This window comes from Delphinus delphis, chromosome 1, assembly GCF_949987515.2.
Source record: "Delphinus delphis chromosome 1, mDelDel1.2, whole genome shotgun sequence".
Taxonomy (NCBI): Eukaryota; Metazoa; Chordata; class Mammalia; order Artiodactyla; family Delphinidae; genus Delphinus; species Delphinus delphis.
The window spans coordinates 141,801,319-141,828,736 of record NC_082683.1 but is presented as its reverse complement, the minus strand read 5'-3'; positions in this window follow the sequence as shown (position 1 = coordinate 141,828,736).

Sequence of the window (27,418 nt, the reverse complement as noted above, 5' to 3'; positions counted from 1 at the left end):
AGGCAAAGAAGGGATTATAATGACTGGCCATGAAATACAAGCTGGATGAGCAAGAAGAAAGAATGTCAAGGGGATGAAAGTGTTTGAATCAATAAATTGAAGGCACTGGTAGGGCAAAGGATATCTGGGGTTTTCCTTTTAGAAGGGTTGAGAGGAGTGGTCTACTCTATTCTCTGGTGGTCTGAGAATAGAATATATGAAAATTGAATGTAAGGACAGGTTACAGAATTGACAACATCAAGCTTTGGGGTATGACCAGAGTGCTAAGAAACAGAGGCAAGGACAGGGACAGGTCAATCCTCATCACTGGGCCCCCTCTGACATCAACCCAGGGAAGGGAGGGAGAGGAGACACTGTTACTTGGGGGTGAAGGTGGATGTCCAGGCTCCCCAAGTGGTCTCCACTGACACCTTGGGGTTGAGACTTGTTAGCGCTCTGTGAGGATTAGAGTCTTGCTCCCCACTCAGCCTTTAATGACACCACCCCAGGGGCAGGGAAAGTGTGGTTTGGAGTCTTTTTACAGCCTGGTGAGTGTGGAAGTCTAGGTTCCCCACTTGGCTTTTACTGATCTGGGTAGGGATAAGACCACAGTTTTTTTCTGATATGTAGGCTGGAGTACAGTGGTTATTTTCTAAAAGCTCTAACTTGGCTAAGCTGCCCATTTTCTATTCCTTCTATTCCTTTCTATTCTAGGTTAGTGCTAGAAGGCTTTGTTGGGATGATTTTTTTGGAGGGGTGGGTGGTTGTACCCACTGGCATTTTCTGATTGCTATCTTCTACACTACCCATTCTGGGATACATGAGTCAAAAGGAAAATCTAGGGAACTAACTCATCACTGTGTCGTTCCTTGGGTCCCAAATTTCCTCAACTGTCTGCCTTTTCTCCATCTGTGTTTGTTTTATATATAATGTCCAGGGGCTATAGTTGTACTTAGTGGGAGGAATAAGAAAAAGTATTTTTATTTCATTTTCCCAGAATTAGATGTCTACTAGATTTTTTAAAACATAGAATCCGTTACAAAATAGAGAAAACACAAAGAAAAGAAAAAAATGCATATAAGAAATATCATCACATGTAATGATAGCTTGTCATGACTATTTAAACTTTTTATTATGGAAAATTTCAAACACATGTAAAAGTAGACAAAGTAGTTGAGTGAACAACTGTGTATGCCTCAACCAGCTACAACAGTCAACTCATGCTTCCAGTTTATCCCCCTCCCTTTTCCCCTTGGTAACCATAAATTTGTTTTCTATGTCTGTGACTCTATTTCTGTTTTGTAAATAAGTTCATTTGTATCATTTTTTTAGATTCCACATATAAGTGATACCATATGATATTTGGGATTGACATATACATACTATATATAAAATAGGTAACTAATAAGGATCTACTGTATAGTACAGGGAACTCTACTCAATACTCTGTTAATGAACTATATGGGAAAAGAATCTAAAAAAGAGTGGATATATCTGTATGTATAACTGATTCACTTTGCTGTACAGTAGAAACTAACACAATATTGTAAATCAACTGTACTCCAATAAAAATTAATTTAAAAAAATCATCAACTCATGTACAATCTTATTTCATCTATACTGCCACTCCATCTCCCCACACCAAACTATTTTGATGAAAATCTCAGACATCTTATCATTTTCATAAGATTTTAGTAATAACATTAAGCTAATTATTTTAATAAAGTCATAACCAGATAATGAAATCCTTAATGCTTCATTTATTTATTACCTAATAAGATTAGAACCACATTTTCTATCACAGTGTATTTTTCAGAAATGCCTGCAACACAGTCTCCCAACTTACATGCTCTTATGATTCTGTAACTTTGACACTCCTCCTATGGAGAAGTAGGCTTTGTATTCTCTCCATTTATACCTGAGTGACACAGAAGTCTAACTGTGAAACTTCCAAGGATAAATGATACAAAGCAATACAGCTTAAGGCTGGTTCTCTTGGGGTGATTTCTCATGGAATTTAGTTGCCATGCTTTGAGAATCCCAGGCTTTTTGAGGAAAGGTTACATGTAGGTGTTCCTGTTAACAGTCCCAGCTAAGATCCCAGCTGACAGCATCAACTGTCAGATGTGTGAATGGCTGAGCCTTCAGATGATTCTAGTCCCCAGCCATTCAGTCACACCCAGCTTTTGCATTTTCCCAACTGAGGTCCCAAATATTGTGGAGCAGAGGCAAGCTATCCTCACTGAGCTCTGCCCAAATTGCAGTTTCACATGCTAAATAATTGATTGTTGTTTTAACTTTTTGGATGGTTTGTTAAACAGCAATAGATAACTGCTACACTGCTCTTAGAACATCTATTTTAAAGGTTATCTTCTGTTTCTTCTCTTCAGATAATCCCAGAATATCCTTTTGTTTGGTCAGTTAGATACATTTTTATTTCCTCATTTATTATTAAAACAAAACTTGTAAGTTTAGTAGATAACATAGTTAGCTGGGTAGAAGAGAATTGCTGGGAGAGATAATGGCAACAAAGCTGTATATGGGTGACCATTTGAGCAGACACCTGTGGTTCAGAACTAACGTGAGTAATAGAATCAGAAGGGAGAGCTTATCTGTCAGCAAAGTCTAGAAATTAAAGTACAATGGTTGAGGGACTTCCCTGGTGGTCCAGTGGTTAAGAATCTGCCTTCCAATGCAATGGACGCAGGTTCAAACCCTGGTCAGGGAACTAAGATCCCACATGCCACACGGCAACTAAGCCTGCGCTCTACAACTAGAGAGAAGCTTGCGCACCACAACGAAGAGCCCGCACGCCGCAACTAAGATCTGACGCAGCCAAAAATAATAAATAAACATTTTTTTAAGTACAATGGTTGAATGTAAGTCATAAATCTGTCATATAGACTAACGATCTAGTTACATTAAGTACAATGGTTGAATATAAGTCATAAATCTGTCATATAGACTAACGATCTAGTTACATTAAAGTATTCATGGCACAACAGTAATTGTTTTTATTCCGAGGAAGAAATAATGTGGAATTAACTACATGGTAATCATTTAACTGCAACAAACAACTTCCCTCAAAATAGACACGACTCAAATTAAGACAATTGATTTCTCCCAGGTCTACACCACCACCACCACCTGTCCTGCCTAACACACACCACTGTCTATTAACTGGTTGAGACTTTCTACCCCACCACAATCTATCATTGGATGTGGGCTGCTACAGGGAGGATGAGAATCTGGTCATGTGACTCTCAGGTGAGAGATAAACTCCATGAGTTCGGGTGAGATAAACCCCGTGAGTTTACAGCTGGGCCAATAAGTCCTTTCTTGAACGGGACTGGGGCAGTGAATCTATCTCTATGTTCACCAAAACAGGATATTTAATAAAGACTGGTAGAATGAATGAAACTAGTAAAATATCAAATAACTCCGTGACAATTCAAGCAAAATATTTGGCTTTGTTTCAGTGTGTGTTAATTTTTCAGGAAACATTACCAAATATTTGTAAAATACCCATTTTCCTCAGTTCAATTATTTTATCTTTCCACAGACAACTAACATTGCTTATTAACCACTTTGTTCATAAGTTTAAGAACTATGGGAAATATTGAATACAAAGAGAAATAGAGAATGTGGTCTTACCATTCAAGCATGTTAAAGTCTTATTTATTTGCCAGACTATATCCAGACTGCATATACATATCACAGAATGTTAGAACCTTATGGTCTAAAAATCTTAGAACAGAGACATCACTAACTTGGATTAGGACACTTTTATCTTACTACTAAGGGAATAGAGTATCCAGGTATACAACTAAAACACCAAGGTTAATAGTCATGTTGGTTCAAAATTATATCTGAATTGATTCATAGCTCTTTATGAGTTGAGTATCAAAGGAGAAATCTATGATTTACAATTTCATAAGGTATAGCAACTCAGGAAACATGGCTACCTAAACATAAAGTGACACGCTAATATTAAATGTTAAACTGATTTTAGGTGGTAAAACTGAAATTAGAATTCAATTCTCTTTAGTTTCCATTGTTATATATTTTTACTTTTTTCTATTCCCTACCATTATATAGTAACTTTGAGCTATTTATGTTGATTCTTTATGTTCACTTTCTTCTGTGACTTTAGTTAATATATACTACTACACAAAAATCTTCAGTTAATATGACTTACGAGAACAGGATAACACCTCACTTATCCAGGACTTCTTGGTAATAGAATAAAAAGAGCATCAGGAGAACTATATGCTTGCTCCCAGATCTTTCAGGAACTGGGTTACCCTGAACAAGTCCCACCATTTTTTCAATTTTTTTCACCTGTTGGACTAAAGGAACATTAAAACTCCTGTGAATTCCCACTTGTCTTCTTTTGCTTTTGTTGCCTGTGCTTTGATGCCATATCCCAAAAAATCATTGCCGAGGCCAATATCTAGAAGCTTTCCCCCGTTTTCTTCCAGGAGTTTTACAGTTCAGGTTTTACATTTAAATCTTTAAGCCATTTTGAGTTTACTTTTGTATGGTATAAGATAAGGATCCAATTTCATTCTTTTGCATATGCATATCCAGCTTTCCCAACACTATTTGCTGAAAAGGCTATCCTTTCCGCATTGTATATTCTTGGCACCCTTGTCAGAGATCAGTTTACCATATAAGACACATATATTTATTTGGGGGTCTCTCTATTCTGTCCCATCAGTCTATATGTCTATCTTTATGCCAGTACCATACTGTCTTAATTACTGTAGTTTTGTAATACATTTTGAAATCAGGAAGTGTGTCTGGTTTCTTTTGTATATCAATTATACCTCAATAAAGTTGTTTACAAAACTCCTGTAGAGTAGAACTTTTTGGAACTCTAAGAAATATTTGATGGGCTTTCATTTACAAAACAGTTTAAACAATCTGTGCACTTCTAAGGGACAGAGTTAGGATCAAAGTTATAAGAAGGCTGGTTTTAGCTCATTAAAGGAAAAATTTTCTAATATATAAAATTGTCCAACAGTAGGCCTTTCTATGGAAAGTAAATTGTTCTCTGTAGAGCAATTTACATTACCTACCCCTTCCTTCCTCCTTCCCTTCCTTCCTTTTTTTCTTTCTTTCCTTTTTACTTTCTTCTTCCTACCTCTCTTTTCTCCTCCTCCTCTTCCTCCTCCTTCTTAACATGATGTTGAATGTATAACAGACAGATGAGACAACTTGTTGAGCTGGTCCTTATTTTTAAAAATTTGTCCTTAAGCCACTCTTCAATACCTCCATTAAAAGCTATCTACATAGTTTTCAGGACTGTGTGAAAAGTAATATTTTTCTTGTGGGAAATCCTTAAATATTATTATTTTGACAACAGTGCAACCATTTTTTCCTACTTGAAAGTGCTAGTGCACAATCCCATAAACAAGGCTTATTTTAAGTAAAACAGATTTTTATGATAGGCTCAAATTATTCAGGTGACTCCATATGTTAAAATATTTCCAGAACTGAATTTTTTTTTTCAGCTTGACTAATGGTACCAAGTAAACCAGCACTATACCAAAAATGATTATTTAAAGAAAATCTCATTTTGGACTGCCTAATTTTTTTTAACTTCCAAGTGCTCAACGACTTCAAATAGATATTTTTTGAGAACTGAATCTAAAAAGTGAGACTACATATACCTACTGAGTTAGGCTGATTAGTTGTTAGGCTGAATATAATGGGCAATTAGACAAAACAATAATTTTAGATTGTCAGTGCAGTGCCAAATGTGGAATGAAAGAAAAGAAGTCCCTACTTTTCATTTTCTGCTTAATTATCAAAGAAACTATTAAAATTAAGTAAGTACAATCAGCTAAGAAAGTCTACTAGAAAAATAAATGGTAAAATCAAAAGATATAAACCAAGATAAAAGCAAAAAGTAAACAATAGAAAAATAAATATAATGTGAAAAAATAAAATAAAAATTAGAATAGCAAATAACAATGAAGAATTTTTAATAACAAAGTATTTACATACAAGATAAAAAAGCAAGGAAACTGCATTATCAATAAAGGTTAACTAAAAGAATGTAGAAGAATAAATAAATTCTAAGGATAAATGGTCAATAAAATTTAAGAATAAATGTAGATCAAAGCAAAAATAAACTAAAGGACTTTACTTTTGTGAGGAAGTAATTTAAAGTGACCTTCCAAAGTAGAATAAACAAGAGGTGTAACATTCAGACAGACCCTGATCAAACCCACTTTCTTGGTCTGAGGCAGAAGCAGGAACAAGGCAGGCTTTTTATTTAATTTCAAAACTGTCATCATCAGGATTTCTCTCAAATGATTCCTAAGAATGAATGTCCCCAGCAGATAACTCCATTGTATAGAAGAACCCTATTCCTCTGGTTCATGAACTTGAAGACGTATTTTTATCTAAAAATAAGGCAATCTCTAATTGGCATGGATTCTCCAGAATCATGCAAGAGGTACATCCAGAGAGACAGTTTGGACTATTTCTCTCATCAAACTGGTAGACTACATTGTTGCCTACTTCAAAACAAATGCAGTAGAAACAATTTTTACAGAACCTAAACCATCCATGTTACAAATGCATTACACCACACCATACCCCTAAAACCATACTTAGCCCAAATCTTTTAGAGTTCAAAGACACAGCCCTATTCCTTATCAAGACTAATATAATTTCCAGTGTGTGTTTTTTAAACCAGAGTAGAGAAGGAGTAGCCAAGATGGCAGAATAGGAAGACCCTGAGCTCACCTCCTCCCATGGGCACACCAAAATTACAACTATTTACAGAGCAACTGTCTATAAGAACAACCTGAAGACTAGCAGAAAGGATCTTCTATAACTAAAGTTATATAGAAGAAACCACACAAGATAGACAGGAGGGGTGGAGATGATGTATACTCTAACCCATATCCCCAGGAAGGCAACCCACAAACAGGATAATTACAATTGCAAAGGTTCTCCCCGAGAAGCAAGAGGTCCAGGAGCCTGTAGGTCCTGCAACAGGAAGAAGAGCCCCCAGAATGTTTGGCTTTGAAGGCCAATGGGGCTTACTTTCAGGAGACCCAGAGGGCTGTGGGAAATAGAGACTCCACTGTTAAAGGATGCACACATAATTTCATATGCAGTGAGATGCAGGGCAGAAGCAGGAATTTGAAAAGAGCTTGGGTCAAACCCACCTGCTTATACTGGAGAGCCTCCTGGAGAGGCAGGAGACAAATGGGACTCGACCTGGGGACACAGATGCTGGCAGTAGCTAAAGCAATCTTAAGAAAGAAGAACAAAGCTGGAGGTATCACAGTCCCTGATTTCAAACTATACTACAAAGCTACTGTAATCAAAGCAGAATGATACTGACATAAAAATAGAAGCATAGACCAATGGAACAGAAATGAGAGCCCAGAAGTGAACCCATGCTTATATGGGTAATTAATCTAAGACAAAGGAGGCAAGAATATATAATGGAGAAAAGACAGCCTCTTCAATAAATTGTGTTGGGAAAACTGGACAGGAACATGTAAAAGAATGAAATTAGAATATTGCCTCATACCATATACAAAAGTAAACTCAAAATGAATTCAAAACTTAAATGTAAGACCTGAAACCATACAAATTCTAGAAGAAAACATAGGCTGTATACTCTGACACCTGTCTTCATAATACATTTTTAGATACCTTTCCTAAGGCAAGGAAAACAAAAGCGAAAATAAACAAATGGAACTATACTAAACTAAGAAGCTTTTGCACAGTGAAGAAAATTATCAACAAAACAAAAAGACTGCCTACCAAATGGGAAAATATATTTGCAAATGATATATCTGATAAGAAGTTAATATCCAAAATATACGAGGAACACATACAACTCAACATCAAAAAACAAAAACAAAATAGCAACCCAATTTAAAAATGGGCAGAAGACCTGAATAGATATTTTTCCAGAGAAGACATACAAACAGCCAACAGGCATGTGCAAAGATGCTCAACATTACTAATCATCAGGAAAATGCAAATCAAAACCAGAATGAGATATCTCCTCATACCTGTCAGAATGGCTATTATCAAAAAGACAACAAATAACAAATCTTGGTGAGGATATGGAGAAAAGGGAACACTTGTGCACTGTTGACAGGAATGTAAATTGGTGTTGTCACTATGGAAAACAGAATGGAGGTTCCTTAAAATACTAAAAATAGAACTACCATATGATCCAGTAATTCCAATTCTAAATACTAACTTAAAAAGATATATGCACCCCTATGTTCACTGCAGCATTATTTACAATAACCAAGGTATGGAAGCAACCTAATTGCCCTTCAGTAGATGAATGGATAAAGAAGATGTGGTATATCTATACAATAGAATATTACCCAGTCATAAAAAATGAATGAAATCTTGCCATTTGCAACAACATGGATGGGCCTGAGGGTATTACAAAAAGTGAATTAAGTCAGGCAGAGAAAGACAAACACTGTATGATTTCATTTATATGTGGAATTAAAAAACAAAATAAATGAACAAACATAACTAAACAGAAATAGAGTCATAGATACAGAGAATAGGTGGTTTTTAGAGGAGTGGGTTTTGGGGGGAAGGGGAGAAATAGATAAGGGAGATTAAGAAGTACTAACTTTCAGTTACAAAATGAGTCATGGTATGAAATGTATAGTGTGGGAAATATAGCCAATAATTATGTAATATTTTTGTACAGTGATACATGACAACCAGATTTACCATGTTGACCATTTTTAAATGTACAGAAATATCTAATCACTACGTTGTGTATCAGAAACTTACATAGTGTTGTAGGTCAATTATACTTCAAAAGCAAATAAATGAACAAACTCATAGAAAAATAGGTCAGATTTATGGTTAACAGATGTAGGGGATGATGAGAGGGGCAATTGGATGAAGGTAGTCAAAAGGTACAAACTTGCAGTTGTAATATAAATAAGTACTGGGGGTGCAATGTACACCATGATAAATATAATTAATACTGCTGTACATTATCTGTGAAAGTTTTTAAGAGAGTAATCCTAAGTATCCTCATCACAAGGAAAAATTTTTTTCTGTTTCTTTCATTTTGTATCTATATGAGTTGGTGAATGTTCACTAAAATTATGTGGTAATCATTTTATGATATATGTAAATTAAATCATTGTGCTCTATACCTTAAACTTATACAGTGCTGTATTGCAATTATATCTCAAAAAAAGGAAGAAAAAAGGAATCACCTAAAACAAAACAAAAAAATTATAGAGTAGAAATGGCTATAGCTTCCTTATTTTAAGGTCTCATACTGTACAGTTTTCACAATGTCTAAAGTTGACCTCATTATATGCTTCTAATTATACTTGATTATTAAACATTATAATAACATAATGGACATACGATAAAATCAGTTACAGAGACTGACTTTACTGCCAATATTTAGTAATTTCCTGTCACCCTGTTAAGTCAGTTATTTCCAACTGTGTGATGGCATTAAGAAGACAATGTTTTATAAAGATATATTCTTTATGAAAATAAAGAAATATCTTCTTTTCTTTATTTCCAATAGGATAAGACATTTTCTACTTCTGCAGTACTTTTTTCTCTCCTATACTCATAAAGCAACATCAACATGAAACATGTTAGAAAAGACAGCGGGAGTTACGTAAGCATAGAAGCCAGCTTGTCTGAATTCAGTTAAAAACTGGTTAAGCTTCAGGAGTTACTTGGGGATAAGGAGGAGCTAGAAACTGGGCAAAGGGGGAAGGGCGCATCACTCTATACCATTTATATTTTTGGTTGTAAAATAAACATTTATTAACCATTCATTAAATTAATGAATGAATGATTTCAAATGATTTAAATTTAATCTAATAATCTATTTTAAAATATCTGAGATTTCCTTTGAGTTTTCTGAATTGTAGTAGCAAATACATAGCCAAAGTGACAGTAGCTAGGACACATCAACCATTACTTCAGACACCTAGAGTTTAGTGTTCCACTGGAGAAGCCACCCAACTGATGCTACTTCACTGTGAATGTTGACGCTAGTACCTAGCAATTGGCTTAAATAAACATCAAGGAATATATTACTGGATAGAACACAACCTGTTCAGGAATTTGTTCTTGGTCCTCTTTATAAGTGATTTTATTGGTCAGCATTTCTTTTCATTAATTGTTACTAGTACATTTTATAATTGTCTTCTTTTATCATTTGTATGAAGCATATAATTTCTATATTTTCATTTTATGGAGGAAGATGGTAACAAAACCCAAGAATATTTTGCTACACTTATAAGTTGAGACTAACTTTAGGGAAGCAATAAAGATATTACAGTTTTTGTTCCCTGGTATTTAATTAGAGCTAGCACAAAGCCCATTAAAAACAAATATTTTGGGATTTCCCTGTTACTCCAGTGGTTAAGACACCCTGCTTCCAATGCTGGAGGTGTGGATTCGATCCCTGGTTGGGGAACTAAGATCCTGTATGGCCTGCAGCGTGGCCAGAAAAAAAATAAATAGAAAAAAGGATTTTTTTTTAACATCTTTATTGGAGTATAATTGCTTTACAATGGTGTGTTAGTTTCTGCTTTATAACAAAGTGAATCAGCTATACATATACATATATCCCCATTTCTCCTCCCTCTTGCATCTCCCTCCCACCCCTCTAGGTAGACACAAAGCACCAAGCTGATCTCCCTGTGCTATGCGGCTGCTTCCCGCTAGCTATCTACTTTACATTTGATGGTGTATATAGGTCCATGCCACTCTCACTTCATCCCAGCTTACCCTTCCCCCTCCCCATGTCCTTAAGTCCATTCTCTACTTCTGCATCTTTATTCCTGTCCTGCCCCTAGGTTCTTCAGAACCCTTTTTTTTTTTTAGATTCCATATATATGTATTAGCATACAGTATTTGTTTTTCTCTTTCTGACTTACTTCACTCTGTATGATGGACTCTAGGTCCATCCACCTCACTACAAATAATTCAATTTCATTTCTTTTTATGGCTGAGTAATATTCCATTGTATATATGTGCCACATCTTCTTTATCCATTCATCTGTCAATGGACACTTAGGTTGCTTCCATGTCTGGCTATTGTAAATAGAGCTGCAATGAACACTGTGGTACATGACTCTTTTTGAATCATGGTTTTCTCAGAGTATATGCCCAGTAGTGGGATTGCTGGGTCGTATGGTAGTTCTATTTTTAGTTTTTTAAGGAACCTCCATACTGTTCTCCATAGTGATTGTATCAACTTACATTGCCACCAACAGTGCAAGAGGGTTTCCTTTTCTCCACACCCTCTCCAGCATTTATTGTTTGTAGATATTTTGATGATGGCCATGCTGACTGGTGTGTGGTGATACCTCATTGTAGTTCTGATTTGCATTTCTCTAATGATTAGTGATGTTGAGCATCCTTTCATGTGTTTGTGGCAATCTGTATATCTTCTTTGGAGAAATGTCTATTTAGGTCTTCTGCCCATTTTTGGATTGGATTTTTTTTTTGATTGAACTGCATAAGCTGCTTGTAAATTTTGGAGATTACTCCTTTGTCAGTTGCTTCATTTGCAAATATTTTCTCCCATTCTGAGGGTAGTCTTTTCGTCCTGTTTATGGTTTCCTTTGCTGTGCAAAAGCTTTGAAGTTTCATTAGGTCCCATTTGTTTATTTTTGTTTATATTTCCATTTCTCTAGGAGATGGGTCAAAAAGGATCTTGCTGTGATTTATGTGAGTTATGCCATAGAGTGTTCTGCCCATGTTTTCCTCTAAGAGTTTTATAGTGTCTGGCCTTAAATTTAGGACTTTAATCCATTTTGAGTTTATTTTTGTATATGGTGTTAGGGAGTGTTCTAATTTTATTCTTTTACATGTAGCTGTCCAGTTTTCGCAGCACCACTTATTGAAGAGGCTGTCTTTTCTCCATTGTATATTCTTGCCTCCTTTATCAAAAGTAAGGTGACCATATGTGCATGGGTTTATCTCTTGCCTTTCTATCCTGTTCTATTGATCTATATTTCTGTTTTCCTACCAGTACCATACTGTCTTGAGTACTGTAGCTTTGTAGCATAGTCTGAAGTCCAGGAGCCTGATTCCTCCAGCTCCATTTTTCTTTCTCAAGATTGCTTTGGCTCTTCAGGGTCTTTTGTGTTTCCACACATATTGTGAAATTTTTTGTTCTAGTTCTGTCAAAAATGCCATTGGTAGTTTGATAGGGATTGCACTGAATATGTAGATTGCTTTAGGTAGTATAGTCATTTTCACAATATTGATTCTTCCAATCCAATAACATGGTATATCTCTCCATCTGTTTGTATCATCTTTAATATCTTTCATCAGTGTCTTATAGTTTTCTGTATACAGGTCATTGTCTCCTTAGGTAGGTTTTTGAAAAAAGTATTTTTAAAAATAAACTTATGAGCATAGATTTTTTTTTTATCCCCCTTCTAAAACAGGGTAGCCCCCAGTAAATGTAGAGCTCCATCATTTTTTTTCTTTTCCCACTAGTGGTTTGTTTTGGTTCCTTGCGTCACATTTTCCACCAGTTTATTCACAATTACCACTGAGCTAAAAATAAGTAAATAAAGATTTTCTAAATTGCTATAATTAGTAATGCCATTTTATAATGAATTCAGCTCTTGCTTGAGTAAACAACTGATTTACTTAAATGTTTGTCACAGATAGAAAAGCTGAAGTTTTTCTTAATGATAACAGTAAGTCAGTTTTCAGATAAAGCATATGATTCTGACAGAGCAATTAGAAAACAATGTAGCAGGTTTATTAAAAATTATGCTATATTGTTTGAGCCTCCTCTTTGTAACTGTGCTTCTATGGAGACACAGAGAGCATGTTAAATAGAACCCATCTGGAGCAAATTGCAAGCCCCCTGTTTGAGATCCTAGGTCCCCTCTTTCCAGATCTTCTACTCTTTTAGGTTACCTATAGGACACTATGGAAAATTTCAAATAATATCTTCAGAACAAATATGTATATTCAGTGAGTCTGTTTTCTGGGGCTTTCTTGTTATCTAGAAAGAAATAAAGTCATAGCATTTTAGAACTAGAACATCCTTTTTAAAATTACGTAGTCGAAATCTTTCATTTTACAGAGTTCATAATAAGAGCCAGAGACATGAATGGACTTGCCTGGCATCTGGTCAATAGCACTGAGAAATTACTGTAAGTGCCCCACTTCTGCTCACTACTCTTTCCACCACTCTTCAACTCTAGCTCCATACATTTTCTGTCCATTGCTCCCCTTCCCCCGCAACAAAATATTCTATAATGAGGTAGGATGCTGCAACTCAGAACCCTCTGGAGGAGAGATTGATCCTGGTTTGCAACAATACTAGAGAGAGCAAATCCTGATGCACCAAGCTAACAACCAAAGAGAGCTGGAGCCACCTCCTTGCAGAGGCCTCACATCTGAGAAAACAATGGCTCATTCATATTGAAAGAAGACAGGACTATATCAGTAACTTCTCCAATTATACGGGGTGAATTCCTGGTAGTGAGTGAGATCACTGGGGAGGAAGGAAAGAAAAAGCTCATTCTGATGACACAGAGCCCCTAAATAATATTCAGAATAATTTCCTCCTAGATAAGAGGAACACACTCCACAGAAGCAGGTGAAAATGCAATTTTACAGCTTTTGATAATGGTTCTGTCTCTGACATGTGTTCCTTCCAAAAGAACTGAGCATCTGTTTGGTTATTTTGCAGACAGTGTGTGACAGCAGTAAGGGGATGCAGGGCTGGCAGGGCCCTGATAATGGTAGACACAGTCTCTCCTGGAGTCGGCTATAAGAGAAAACCATTAAGGTGCTTTGCAAAGGGCAAACAAACAAAACTAATTGAGAAGGGTAGCTGTGAAATGAGGTCATTGTACTGCTGCCTAAAAGTCAGGAATGATACAAGAGTGCTGTGCACAAGGAATGAGGGAGTTCTGTCTGACTTAGAAAATTTCTTATATTTTTCCAAATGACTTAGCAATGCCCGAAATTTACCTTAAGGTTGTATTCATCCTTAATCTAATTTAAGGGCAATGTCTCTGTAGTCGCAATGTCTGTTCAACCCGATCTCTTATTGTCTTCAACATGTTCTGTTCCAGTGACACTCCTCTGCCAGTCGTCTTCTACATGCAATGTCCCTGGTGTGCCTTTTCACATGAAATGCCTCTCCCAGCAAAACAATGTCCCTTTTCTTTCCTAATTCATGCCCCTGACCTCTTCAAAATAATATCCACAGGGTATCTGTACCAGTAATTCTTTTGATCACTATAGGTTATTTACTATGAAGCTTCTTGACATGCAAGTACATGGATTATACTGCATTGTTTTTGATCTGTAAATACTTCGTAAAATGCTTAAATTTTTGTTATGGATTTTAGATGTATTGTCTCAGGAAATCTGAAAACTCCTTGAAGCTCTTTCTTATTTGCTTTCCACTTTTGCCAGAGAATTTAGTTTATTGTCTTGCATGCAATGGATACCCAATACTAGTTTTTATTGACTGCTTCCGAAGGAAAGCAATCGAATTCTCTAATTTCACTCCTTTTTTCACCATGTCACCACTAGGTATGTTAATGAACCATATTAAGAAAGAAGACAAACCAAGGATAAAAACAGCCAATATACTTTATCTCATTAATTTTTCAAAAATAAAATCTTAACTCTTCATAAACATACTGACTACAAGAGAAGATTAAATATCACCTGTCTCCACTTCATTTAGAGAGAAACTGATATTATACTATACTATACTATAGTATACTATACATGAAAAAGTTACATCAGAGGGCCTTAGAGCAATTTTCTGGTGTCCTCTGAGCTGGTCTGTACCTTCCAAGGCTGGAGACATGGAAGACAGAAATGGGAACTGACCTCTCTCTACCTTACACCTTTTAGAAGGATACTCTGATTTTCATTCCTATTGAAACTCTAGTTTTTATAAAGCATCCTCAAATTTCTAACCTGTAGGTAATGGGCAGGTAAAGCCACTTTAGGCACTTTTTAAATAACCTGCTGCTCTTCAGGTGCCATTAATATGACAGAGTCCCTATTGTTGAAGCTTTTGAGTAATTACTCTTCCAGGGCTTTGTTTTTCAGTCTAGTTACTGCAAAATAGCATTTTGGTAAAAACAAGATGGCAGAATAGGAGGATACTGTGTTCACCTCCCCCTATGAAAACATCAGAAATAGATCTACATGTGGAACAATTCTCACCAAAAATGAACTGGAGACTGGCAGAAAGATTCTTCCACAACCAGGGCTATAAAGAAAGATCCACATAGAGTTGAGTAGGAAGGGAGGGGAAGTGATCAGGTTGGGACCTGTGGCCCCAGGAGAAGACACAGAAGAGGAGGGGGTACCACAGGCTGGGAGAACCTCTGCAGAGAGTGAGGGGTTTGAACCACATATTGTGTACCCCAGCCCGGGGGTCAGACACTGGAAAGATGAGTCTCTATAGCTGGTTGGTGGGATTTAAAGAAACCGGCACTGCTCTTGAAGAGAACACACACACTTGCTTACTTCTGGGAACAAAGGGAAGTAGACTTAAACTGCCAGGGGTTCTTGCCAGTTTCCTGTGACTGTCCCAGCACAGCCCAGGCCCCTCCAGCTCTGGTGCAGCTCCCCACTAGGGTGAAGGCTGCCACTGCCAAAGAGAGTGCACATTTGGGGCACAGAGCCTTCTGGGAACTGGCACTGCATCTGAATGGGGCAAGGGCAGCCATTACTGACACTCACAGAGGTGGTGGGTCGGGAGCTGTGTTAAACTTTGACACGCTGGGGCTGTTCTCGCATTTGCCTTAGCCCACGCCAAACACGTGCTCTGACCCCTCCTGCTTCAGCACTGTTCCCCTCTGGGGTGAAGGTGCCATTGCTGGGAGGGGGAGAATGCACACTTAGAGGGAACAAAACCAGCTTGGACCCGACGTGCCTCTGATAGGTTGGTGTTGGCCACTGAGCAGAGAAGAAGCCTTGGCCTACACCTCGCTCTGGCTCTACCCGCTCCATCTCCAGCCCCACCTGGCACCAAGGTGACAGCTGCCAGCACACCCTGAGGGGAGGAAAGGCGTGAATTGTGTTCACTTCAGATCCAGCTGTCCAACCAAAGCCAGTGGGCACATGCAGATTGTATAGGGATGCTCCCATACAAGGGCACCCACTCAAGACTGGGATAGGTAACTTTCACCTGCTTTCATAGAGACAGAGAAAGTTTTAAAAAAATATGGGAAGACAGAGGAATTTGTTTCAAATAAAAGGTCAAGAAAAAAAGCCCTGAAAAAACAACTAATTAAACAGAGATAAATAATTTACCAGATAAAGAGTTCAAGGCATTAGTAATAAGAATACTAATTGAACTTGGGAAAAGAATAGATGAACACAGTGAGAATTTTAACAAGGAACTAGTAAATATAATAAAGAATCATCCAGAGCTGAAGAAAACAAAAGCTGAAATGAAAAACACACTAGAAGGAGATAAAAGCAGACTAGATACAGAAGAACACATAAGTGATCTGCAAGACCTAATAATGGAAATCACCCAATCAGAACAGAAAAACAAATTTTAAAAAATGAGGACAGTTTAAGGGACCTCTGAGACAACATCAAGCATACTAACATTCTCATTGTTGGGGTCCCAGAAGGAGAAGAGTGAGAGAAAGGATTCAAAAATGTATTTGATAAAATTATGACTGAAACCTCCTGAACTTGAAGAAGGGAACAAATATCCAAGTACAGGAAGCACAGAGAGTACCAAACAAGATGAACCTTAAGAAACTCACACCAAGGCAGATCATAATTAAAATGGCAAAAATTAAAGATTAAGAGAGAATTCTAAAGGGAGCAAGAGAAAAGCAAAGAGCCACATACAAGGGAAACTCCATAAGGCTATGAGCTGATTTTCTGCAGAAACTTTGCAGGCCAGAAGGGAGTGGCATGAGATATTTAAAGTGCTGAAAGTGAAAAACCTAAAACCTAGGATACTCTACACAGCAAGGTAATCATTCCGAATTCAAGGAGAGATAAAGAAATTCTCACACAAGCAAAAACTAAGAGTTCATCAATGCTAAGTTGACCCTAAGTGTTAAATGATCTTCCCTAAGTGGAAAAAAAGGCTACACAGGAGTAATAATTTATAAGAAAGGAAAAATCCCACTAGTAAAGGCAAATATAAAATAAAGGCTGTAGATCAACCACTTAACTAAGCTAGTACAAAGATTAAAAGACAAAAATTATAAAATCAGCTATAATTACAATAAACAGTTAAGGGATAAACATGAAGATGTAAAATACGATATAAAAATATAAAACATAGGAGAAGGGATTAAAAATTTAGATCTTTTAGAATGTGTTTGAATTTAATGACTACCAGTTTAAAACAAGTAGATATATTTACAGGTCAACATATACAAACTCCATGGAAACCACAAATCAAAAACCTACAACAGATACCCAAAACTAGAGAGAAATGACATTACTAAAGAAAATCATCAAATTACAAGGGAAGAAACTAAAAGAAGAACAGAGAAGAAGTGCAAAAACAACCAGAAAACAAATAACAAAGTGGCAATAAGTACATACTTGTCAATAATCACTTTAAATGTCAATGGACTAAATGCTCCAATCAAAAGACATAAGGTGGCTAATTAGATAAAACAATAAGACCCCTAGATGTGCTGCTTATGAGAGATTCACTTCAGAGTTAATGGCACACAAAGTGAAAGGATGAAAAAAGATATTTCATGCAAATGGAAAAGACAATAAAGCTGAGGTAGCAATATTCACATCAGACAAAGTAGACTTTAAAACAAAATCTATAACAAAACACAAAGGAAGGCATTATATAATGATAAAAGGATCAATACAAGAAGATATAAAGTTCATTAACATATATGCACCTAATACAATAGCGTATAAACATGTAAAGTAAATATTAACAGGTATAAAGGGAGACACTGACAATAATACAATAATAGTAGGGCACTTTAACACCCCACTTACATCAGTGGACAGGTTATCCAGACAGGAAATCAATAAGGCAACATGGTTCTTAAATGACACATCAGACCAGCTGAACTTAATAGATACCTACAGGACATTACATCCAAACACAGCAGAATACACATTCTTTTCAAGTGCACATGGAATGTTCTCCAAGATAGATCACATGCTAGGCCACAAAATAAGTCACAACAAATTTAAGAGGACAGAAATTACATCAAGCATTTTTTCCAATTGCAACAGTATGAAACTAGAAATCAATTACAGGAAGAAAAATGGGAAAAACACAAACACGTGGAGACTGAATAACATGCTAATAAAACCCGAGTGGGCCAATGAAGAAATCAAAGAGGGAATCAGTAAATACCTAGAGACAAATGAAAATAAAAATACAACTTCCCAAAATCTATGAGATGCAACAAAAGCAGTTCTAAGAGGGAAGTTTATAGCAACAGAAGTCCACCTCAAGAAATAAGAAAAATCTCAAATAAACAACTATTACCATCTAAAGAAATTAGAAAAAGAGGAAAAACAAAGCCCAAGGTCAGCAGAAGGAAATATTAAAGAGCAGAGAAGAAATAAATAAAATAGAGACAAAAAAAGCCAGTAGAATATAAAACAGATAACCAACAAGGACCTACTGTAGAGCACAGGGAACTATACTCAATATTTTGTAATAACCTATAAGGGAAAAGAACCTGAAAAAGAATATGTGTATGTGTGTGTGTGCGTGTGCGTGTGCGTGTGTGTGTGTGTAACTGAATCACTATGCTGTGTACCTGAAACTAACACGACATTGTAAATCAACTATACTTCATTTTTTTAAAAAAAAGAGCTTACTACATTAAAAAAAAAGCAATAGAAAAGATCAATGAAACCAAGAGCTGATATTTTAAAAGATAAACAAAACTGATAAGCCTTTAGCTAGGCTCATCAAGAAAAAAAAGGACTCAAATAAAATAAGAAATGAAAAAAAAAGCAATGACAGAAGAGTAATTACAATATCACAGAGATACAAAAAGCATAAGAGAATACTATGAACAGTTAGTTACATGCCAACAAATTGGACAAACTGGAAGAAATGGACAAATTTCTAGAAACAAAGAAACTAATGAATATAACAAAACAGAAACAGACTTACAGATACAGAGAACAAACTTGTGCTTACCAGTGGGGAGAGGGAAAGGAAGAGGGGCAAGTTAGGGGTAAGGAATTTACAGGTATAAACTACTATGTATAAAACAGATAAACTATAAGGTATTATACCATACAGGGAAAATAGCCAATATTTTATAATAACTTTAAACAGAGTATAATCTATAAAATATTGGATTACTATGTTGTACACCTGAAACTAATATAATATTGTATATTGACTATACTTCAATAAAAACAAAACAGTAAAAATTTAAAAAAACACACAGCACTTTGACGAAATGCTTACATGGATCTCTCTGGATTCAAATCACTGATCCTACAATAATAATATACCACAGGACTATTTATTTTAAATCTTTGGAACAAAGGATTTGTTTAAGAAAAATCAATCACACCATGGGTAAATATAAAAATTTACTAAGAAAAAAAATAAGATCATTATAATCATCATTCTGGGTTTACTCAATCACTCATTATTTACTATGTCATTTAACAAATACATCTAAGTACCTGTTTTGTGCCCAAACTGCTCTAAACATTTGGAGGAGGATAAGGGTAAATATGATATGGCCCCCAACTCAAGGAGCTTTTTTTGTAAGACTGATACACAAACATGATGATGTATTCAAGGCTCTCTGGGAACTCACAGAAGATAACCTCTTGGTAGGAGAACTCTAACCACGCAGATTGTCAGTGTTTTATCGCTTCATTACAGGTGAGCTACATCATAAATGGATGAAAAGTTCATATGTTCAAAATTACCCTCAAGGGTCATGAGGATGTTGCCATGTTGGAGATCATCTTACTATTTTCTTGACAGGTCTAACATATTTGTTCTCCTCAAGCTCTGAGCACCAGATAAAGTAGGAGCTATGTATTAAAATAAATGTACCTTTAAACTGTACAATCATCCCCAGGTTGGCAAAATTTTTGCACTGAGAGGCAGTTACTGCAATAAAAAATTAGATCTGAAGAGAGGTCATGCTTCCCATCTCAGGCTCACTTTAGGGCTTTTGCTCTTTGAGCCCAAAGGAGGACTGAAATTTCCAGTACTCATTGTTTAAATGAGTGTATATAGTTGAATTCTCAATTAAATATAACTTGGTGCAACCCCACCATCCTCTGTCACTCATGTTTTTTACTCATTTCTGTCGTCTGTACTCACATGTCAGTCTTCTCCTTCCTTCCCCGCCCCACCCCCGCCCGCCTCTTTCTCTCAGCTATATGTTGCATGGGCTTGCTAATCATTCTAGTCTTTAAATATGGAGCTGCAGAAATATTATGCCATCTCAAGAGTCCAGCTTGTTTCAGCTCTTGTTACTTTTGCTACAACTGTAACTGTTGCTCTTCACCTTGGCTTTAATTCTGCAAATATTAACTGAGCATTTTTGCTTCATGCACTGTGCAAGAACAGAAAGATAGATAAAATAAAACCTCTGAGTTCAAGGGATTTACAGTCCAGAGGCACTATTTTTATTGTGATTATTTTATCTTGCTTTCTTTTATCTCTTCAAAATTCACAGTTTGCATCTCACTCTGTTATTCTGAGCTCAGCTCCCCCTCAGGTCACAAAGTTGCCATATTCGTTGCATTGAATTTACACTTTCTAATACAGAGCTCACTCAGAATTCTAAAATACATCTACCCCCTCCCCAACCATGTGGCAGCAGGATCAGTAACTTCCTTGGATTCTTCCTTTCTAGTCATGTCACCATCCTTGCTACCTTGACTGCTGGTGTCAAGTAATTCAATTCAACTTGCTTTATAATGGGGTTACCCTTGCCACCTGGCTTGCCTTCTGCATAATAGAAATGACCATTTCTTTGTTTCTATGGATTTGAGGGCAGCAGGACCAGCTTTCCATGTGAGAAACAGTAGGAGGACTGTCCTTATGGGATATTTTAAAACTCTGAGTCTTAGATGCTTAATTTTCCCATTTCTACTTCAAAGCTTTTCCCCTCCTGTAGCTAAAACACATGACTCTTCTTCAAAATATGCCTATATACATTTAATTGCAAGGTTCCAGAATTTTTTTTAAAAGTCTTACAGATATTTAACTTACATAAATATAATTTAAAGTGACACCATTTCTAGGAAAACGCTTTCTGGAAATTTATTTCTCCTGAAAGATCTGTCTGTGTATTTGAAATTACAGAAGTCAGGCTGAGCAGACCTAGATGGATCCTCTCTGCCTATAGACTCATTGGCTGTGGGTGGATGGGAGGCAACCTGAGAGTGACTCTTGCCCAAGCCTCACCAAGGAAACTCTGTCTTTCTTAGTCAAGGAACAAAACAAAGAGTTTTCTGATTAAAAAAAACAACAACACATAAGCTATTCAGGAGAAACTCCTGTGGGATTTTTCTCAAGGTAGCTACAAAATGTACAAACCTATTTAAAGTGTTACATATGTCAATCAAATAATTAAAAGAATTAATAGAGAAGATGGCAGAGTAGAAGGAAGTGCATTCACTCCCTCTTGCAAGAGCACCGGATTCACAACTAACTGCTGAACAATCATCAACAGAAGACACTGGAACTCACCAAAAAAGACACCTCACATCCAAAGACAAAGGAGAAGCCTCAATGAGATGGTAGGAGGGGTGCAATCACAATAAAATCAAATCCCATAACCCCTGGGTGGATGACACACAAACTGCAGAACAACTATACCACAGAAATCCACTCACTGGAGTGAAGGTTCTGATCCCTACGACAGGCTTCCCAATCTGGGGGTCCAGCAATGGGAGGACGAATTCCGAGAGAATCAGACTTTGAAGGCTAGGGGGATTTGACTGCAGGACTTCGACACGACTGGGGGAAACAAAGACTCCACTCTTGGAGGGCACACACGAAGTAGTGGGTGCACCAGGATGTAGGGGGAAGGAACAGTGACCCCATAGGAGACTGAACTAGACCCACCTGCTAGTGTTGAAGAGTCTCCTGCAGAGGTAGGGGGCAGCTGTGGCTCACCATAGGGACAGGTACACTGGCAGCAGTGGTTCTGGGAAGTACTCCTTGGCATGAGCCCTCCCAGGGTCCACCACTAGTCCCACTAAAGCGCCTTTAGCCTCCAGTGGTGGGTTGCCTCAGGCCAAAAAATGAACAGGGAGGGAACCCAGCCCCACCCATCAGCAGACAAGCAGATTGAAGTTTTACTGAGCTCTGTCCACCAGAGCAACACCCAGCTCCACCCACCACCAGGCCCACCCATCAGGAAGCTTGCACAAACCTCTTAGATAGCCTCATCCACCAGAGGGGAGACAGCAGAAGCAAGAAGACTACAATCCTGCAGGCTGTGGAATGAAAACCACATCCACAGAAAGACAGACAAAATGAAAAGGCAGAGGACTTCATACCAGATGAAGAAACAAGATACAACTCCAAAAAACAACAAAGTGAAGTGGAGATAGGTATCCTTCCAGAAAAAGAATTCAGAATAATGAGAGGGAAGATGATCCAGGACCTTGGAAAAAGAATGTAGGCAAAGATCGAGAAGATGCAAGAAATGTTTAACAAAGGCCTCGAAGAAAGGACAAACACCTAGAAGAATTAAGGAACAAACAAACAGAGATGAACAATACAATAACTGAAATGAAAAATACACTATAAGGAATCAATAGCAGAATAACTCAGGCAGAAGAACATAAGTGATCTGGAAGACAGAATGGTGGAATTCACTGCCACAGAACAGAATAAAGAAAAAAGAATGAAAAGAAATGAAGACAGCCTAAGAGACCTCTGGGACAACATTAAACGCACCAACATGCACATTATAGGGGTCCTGGAAGGAGAAGAGAGAGAGAAAGGACCCGAGAAAATATTTCAAGAGATTATAGCTGAAAACTTCCCTAACACGGGAAAGGAGATAGCCACCCAAGTCCAGGAAGCGCAGAGAGTCCCAGGCAGGATAAACCCAAGGAGAAACAGGCCGAGACACATAGTTATCAAATTGACAAGAATTAAAGGCAAAGAAAAATTATTAAAAGCAACAAGGGAAAAACAACAAATAACATACAAGGGAACTCTGATAAGGTTAACAGCTGATTCCTTAGCAGAAACTCTATAAGCCAGAAAGGAGTGGCACAATATATTTAAAGTGATGAAAGGGAAGAAACTACAACCAAGATTACTCTACCTGGCAAAGATCGCATTCAAATTAAATGGAGAAATCAAAAGCTTTACAGACAAGCAAAAGCTAAGAGAATTCAGCACCACCAAACCTGCTCTACAACAAATGCTACAGGAACTTCTCTAAGTGGGAAACACAAGAAAAAAAAAGGACCTACAAAAACAAATCCAACACAACTAAGATGGTATTAGGAACATAGATATCGATAATTACCTTAAATGTGAATGGATTAAATGCTCCAACCAAAAGACCCAGGCTCACTGAATGGATAAAAAAACGAGACCCGTATATATGCTGTCTACAAGAGACCCATTTCAGACCTAGGGACACATACAGACTGAAAGTGAGGGGATGAAAAAAGATATTCCATGCAAATGGAAATCAAAAGAAACCTGGAGTAGCAGTACTCATATCGGATAAAATAGACTTTAAAATAAAGAATGTTACAAGAGACATGGAAGGACACTACATAATGATCAAGGAGTCAATCCAAAAAGAAGATATAACAATTATAAATATATATGCACCCAACACAGGAGCACCTCAATACATAAGGCAAATGTTAACAGCTCTAAAGCAGGAAATCAACAGTAATACAGAAATAATGGGGGACCTTAACACCTCACTTACACCAATGGACAGATCATCTGGACAGAAAATTAACAAAGAAACACAAGCTTCAAATTACACAATAGACCAGAAAGATTTAATTGATAATTACAGGACATTCCATCTGAAAATACCAGATTACACTTTCTCCACAAGTGCACATGGAACATTCTCCAGGATAGATCACATCTTGGGTCACAAATCAAGCCTTGGTAAATTTAATAAAATTGAAATCATATTAAGCATCTTTTCCGACCAGAAGGCTATGAGATTAGAAATCAATTACAGGGAAAAAAAACATAAAAAGCACAAACACATGGAGGCTAAACAGTACATTACTAAATAACCAAGAGATCACTGAAGAAATCAGAAAGGTAATCAAAAAAATGCCTAGAGACAAATGACAATGAAAACATTATGATCCAAAACCTATGGGATGCAGCAAAAGCAGTTCTAAGAGGGAAGTTTATGGCAATACAATCCTACCTCAAGAAACATCTCAAATAAACAATCTAATCTTACACCTAAAGGAACTAGAGAAAGAAGAACAAACAAAATCCAAAGTTAGTAATAGGAAAGAAATCATAAAGATCAGAGCAGAAATAAATGAAATAGAAACAAAGAAAACAATAGCAAAGATCAATAAAACTAAAATCTGGTTCTTTAAGAAGATAAACAAAGTTGATAAACCTTTAGTCAGACTAATCAAGAAAAAGAGGGACAGTACTCAAATCGATAAAATTAGAAATGAAAAAGGAGAAGTTACGATGGACACCTCAGGAATACAAAGCATCCTAAGAGACTGCTATAAGCAACTCTATGCCAATAAAATGAACAACCTGGAAGAAATGGACAAATTCTTAGAAAGGTATAACCTTCCAAGACTGAACCAGGAAGAAATAGAAAATATGAACAGACCAATCACAAGTAATGAAATTGAAACTGGGATTAAAAATCTTCCAACAAGGGCTTCCCTGGTGGCACAGTGGTTGAGAGTCCGCCTGCCGATGCAGGGGACATGGGTTTGTGCCCCGGTCCGGGAAGATCCCCCACGACGCGGAGCGGCTGGGCCCGTGAGCCATGGCCGCTGAGGCTGCGCGTCCGGAGCCTGTGCTCCGCAACGGGAGAGGCCACAACAGTGAGAGGCCCGCATACCGCAAAAACAAAAAAATCTTCCAACAAACAAAAGTCCAGGACCAGATCACTTCACAGGTGAATTCTATCAAATATTTAGAGAAGAGGTAATGCCCATCCTTCAAAGTCTTCCAAAAAATTGCAGAGGAAGGAACACTCCCAAACTCATTCTATGAGGCCACCATCACCCTGATGCCAAAGCCAGACAAAGATACTCCAAAAAATGAAAATTACAGACCAATATCACTGATGAATATACATACAAAAATCCTCAACAAAATACTAGCAAACAGAATCCAACAACACATTAAAAGGATCATACACCATGATCAAGTGGGATTTACTGCAGGGATGCAGAAATTCTTCAACATATGCAAATCAATCAATGTGATACACCATATTAACAAACTGAAGAATAAAAACCATATGATCATCTCAATAGATGCAGGAAAAGCTTTTCACAAAATTCAACACCGATTTATAATAAAAACTCTCCAGAAAGTAGGCATAGAGGAAACCTACCTCAACATGATAAAAGCCATATATGACAACCCGCAGCAAACATCTTTCTCAATGGTGAAAAACTGAAAGCATTTCCTCTAAGATCACGTACAAAACAAGGATGTCCACTCTCACCACTCTTATTCAAGTCCAAGACATGGCAATCAGAGAAGAAAAAGAAATAAAAGGAATACAAATTGGAAAAAAAGTATAACTGTCACTGTTTGCAGATGACATGATACTATACATAGAGAATCCTAAAGATGCCACCAGAAAACTAAGGCTAATCAATGAATTTGGTAAAGTTTCAGGATACAAAATTAATGCACAGAAATCTCCTGCCTTCCTATACACTAACAACAAAAGATCAGAAAGAGAAATTAAGGAAACAATTCCATTCACCACTGCAACAAAAAGAATAAAATACCTCGGAATAAACCTACCTAAGGAGGTAAAAGACCTGTATTCTGAAAACTATAAGAAACTGATGAAGGAAATCATAGATGACACAAACAGATGGAGAGATATACCATGTTCTTGGATTGGAAGAATTAATATTGTGAAAATGACTGCACTACCCAAAGCAATCTACAGATTCAATGCAATCCCCATCAAACTACCAATGGCATTTTTTTACAGAACTAGAATAAAAAATCTTAAAATTTGTATGCAGACACAAAAGACCCTGAATAGCCAAAGCAATATTGTGGGAAAAAAACAGAGCTGGAGGAATCAGACTCCCTGACTTCAGGCTATACTATAAAGCTACAGTAATCAACACAATATGGTACTGGCACAAAAACAGAATTATAGATCAATGGAACAGGATAGAAAGCCCAGAGGTAAACCTACACACCTATGGTCAACTAATCTATGACAAAGGAGGCAAGGATATACAATGGAGAAAAGACAGTCTCTACAATAAGTGGTGCTGCGAAAACTAGACAGCTACATGTAAAAGAATGAAATTAGAACACTCCCTAACACCACACACAAAAATAAACTCAAAATGGATTAAAACTCAAAATAGACCTAAATATAATAGACCAGACACTATAAAACTCTTAAGAGGAAAACATAGGAAGAACACTCTGACATAAATCACAGCAAGATCTTTTTTGATCCACCTCCTAGAGTAATGGAAATAAAAACAAAAATAAACAAATGGGACCTAATGAAACTTAAATGCTTTTGCACAGCAAAGGAAACCATAAACAAGACTAAAAGACAACTCTCAGAATGGGAGAAGACATTTGCAAATGAATCCACAAAGGATTAATCTCCAAAATTTATAAACAGCTCATGCAGCTCAGTATTAACAAACCAAACAACCCAATCAAAAAATGGGCAGAAGACTTAAAGAGACATTTCTCCAAAGAAGACATACAGATGGCCCAGAGGCACATGGAAAGCTGCTCAACATCACTATTTATTAGAGAAATGCAAATCAAAACCACAATGAGGTACCACCTCACACCAGTTAGAGTGGCCATCGTTAAAAAGTCTACAAATAATAAATGCTGGAGAGGGTGTGGAGAAAAGAGAACCCTCTTGCACTGTTGGTGGGAATGTAAATTGATACAATCACTATGGAGAGCAGTATGGCGGTTCCTTAAAAAACTAAAAATAGAACTACCACATGACGCAGCATTCTCACCACTGGGCATATACCCAGCGCAAACCATAATTAAAAGACACATGCACCCCAATGTTCACTGCAGCACTATTTACAATAGCCAGGTCACAAAGCCACCTAAATACCCATTGGCAGACTAATGGATAAAAGATGTGGTATACATATACAATGGAATATTACTCAGCCATAAAAAGGAATGAACTTTCGTCATTTATAGAGATGTGGATGGCCCTATAGACTGTCATAGAGTGTGAAATAAGTCAGAAAG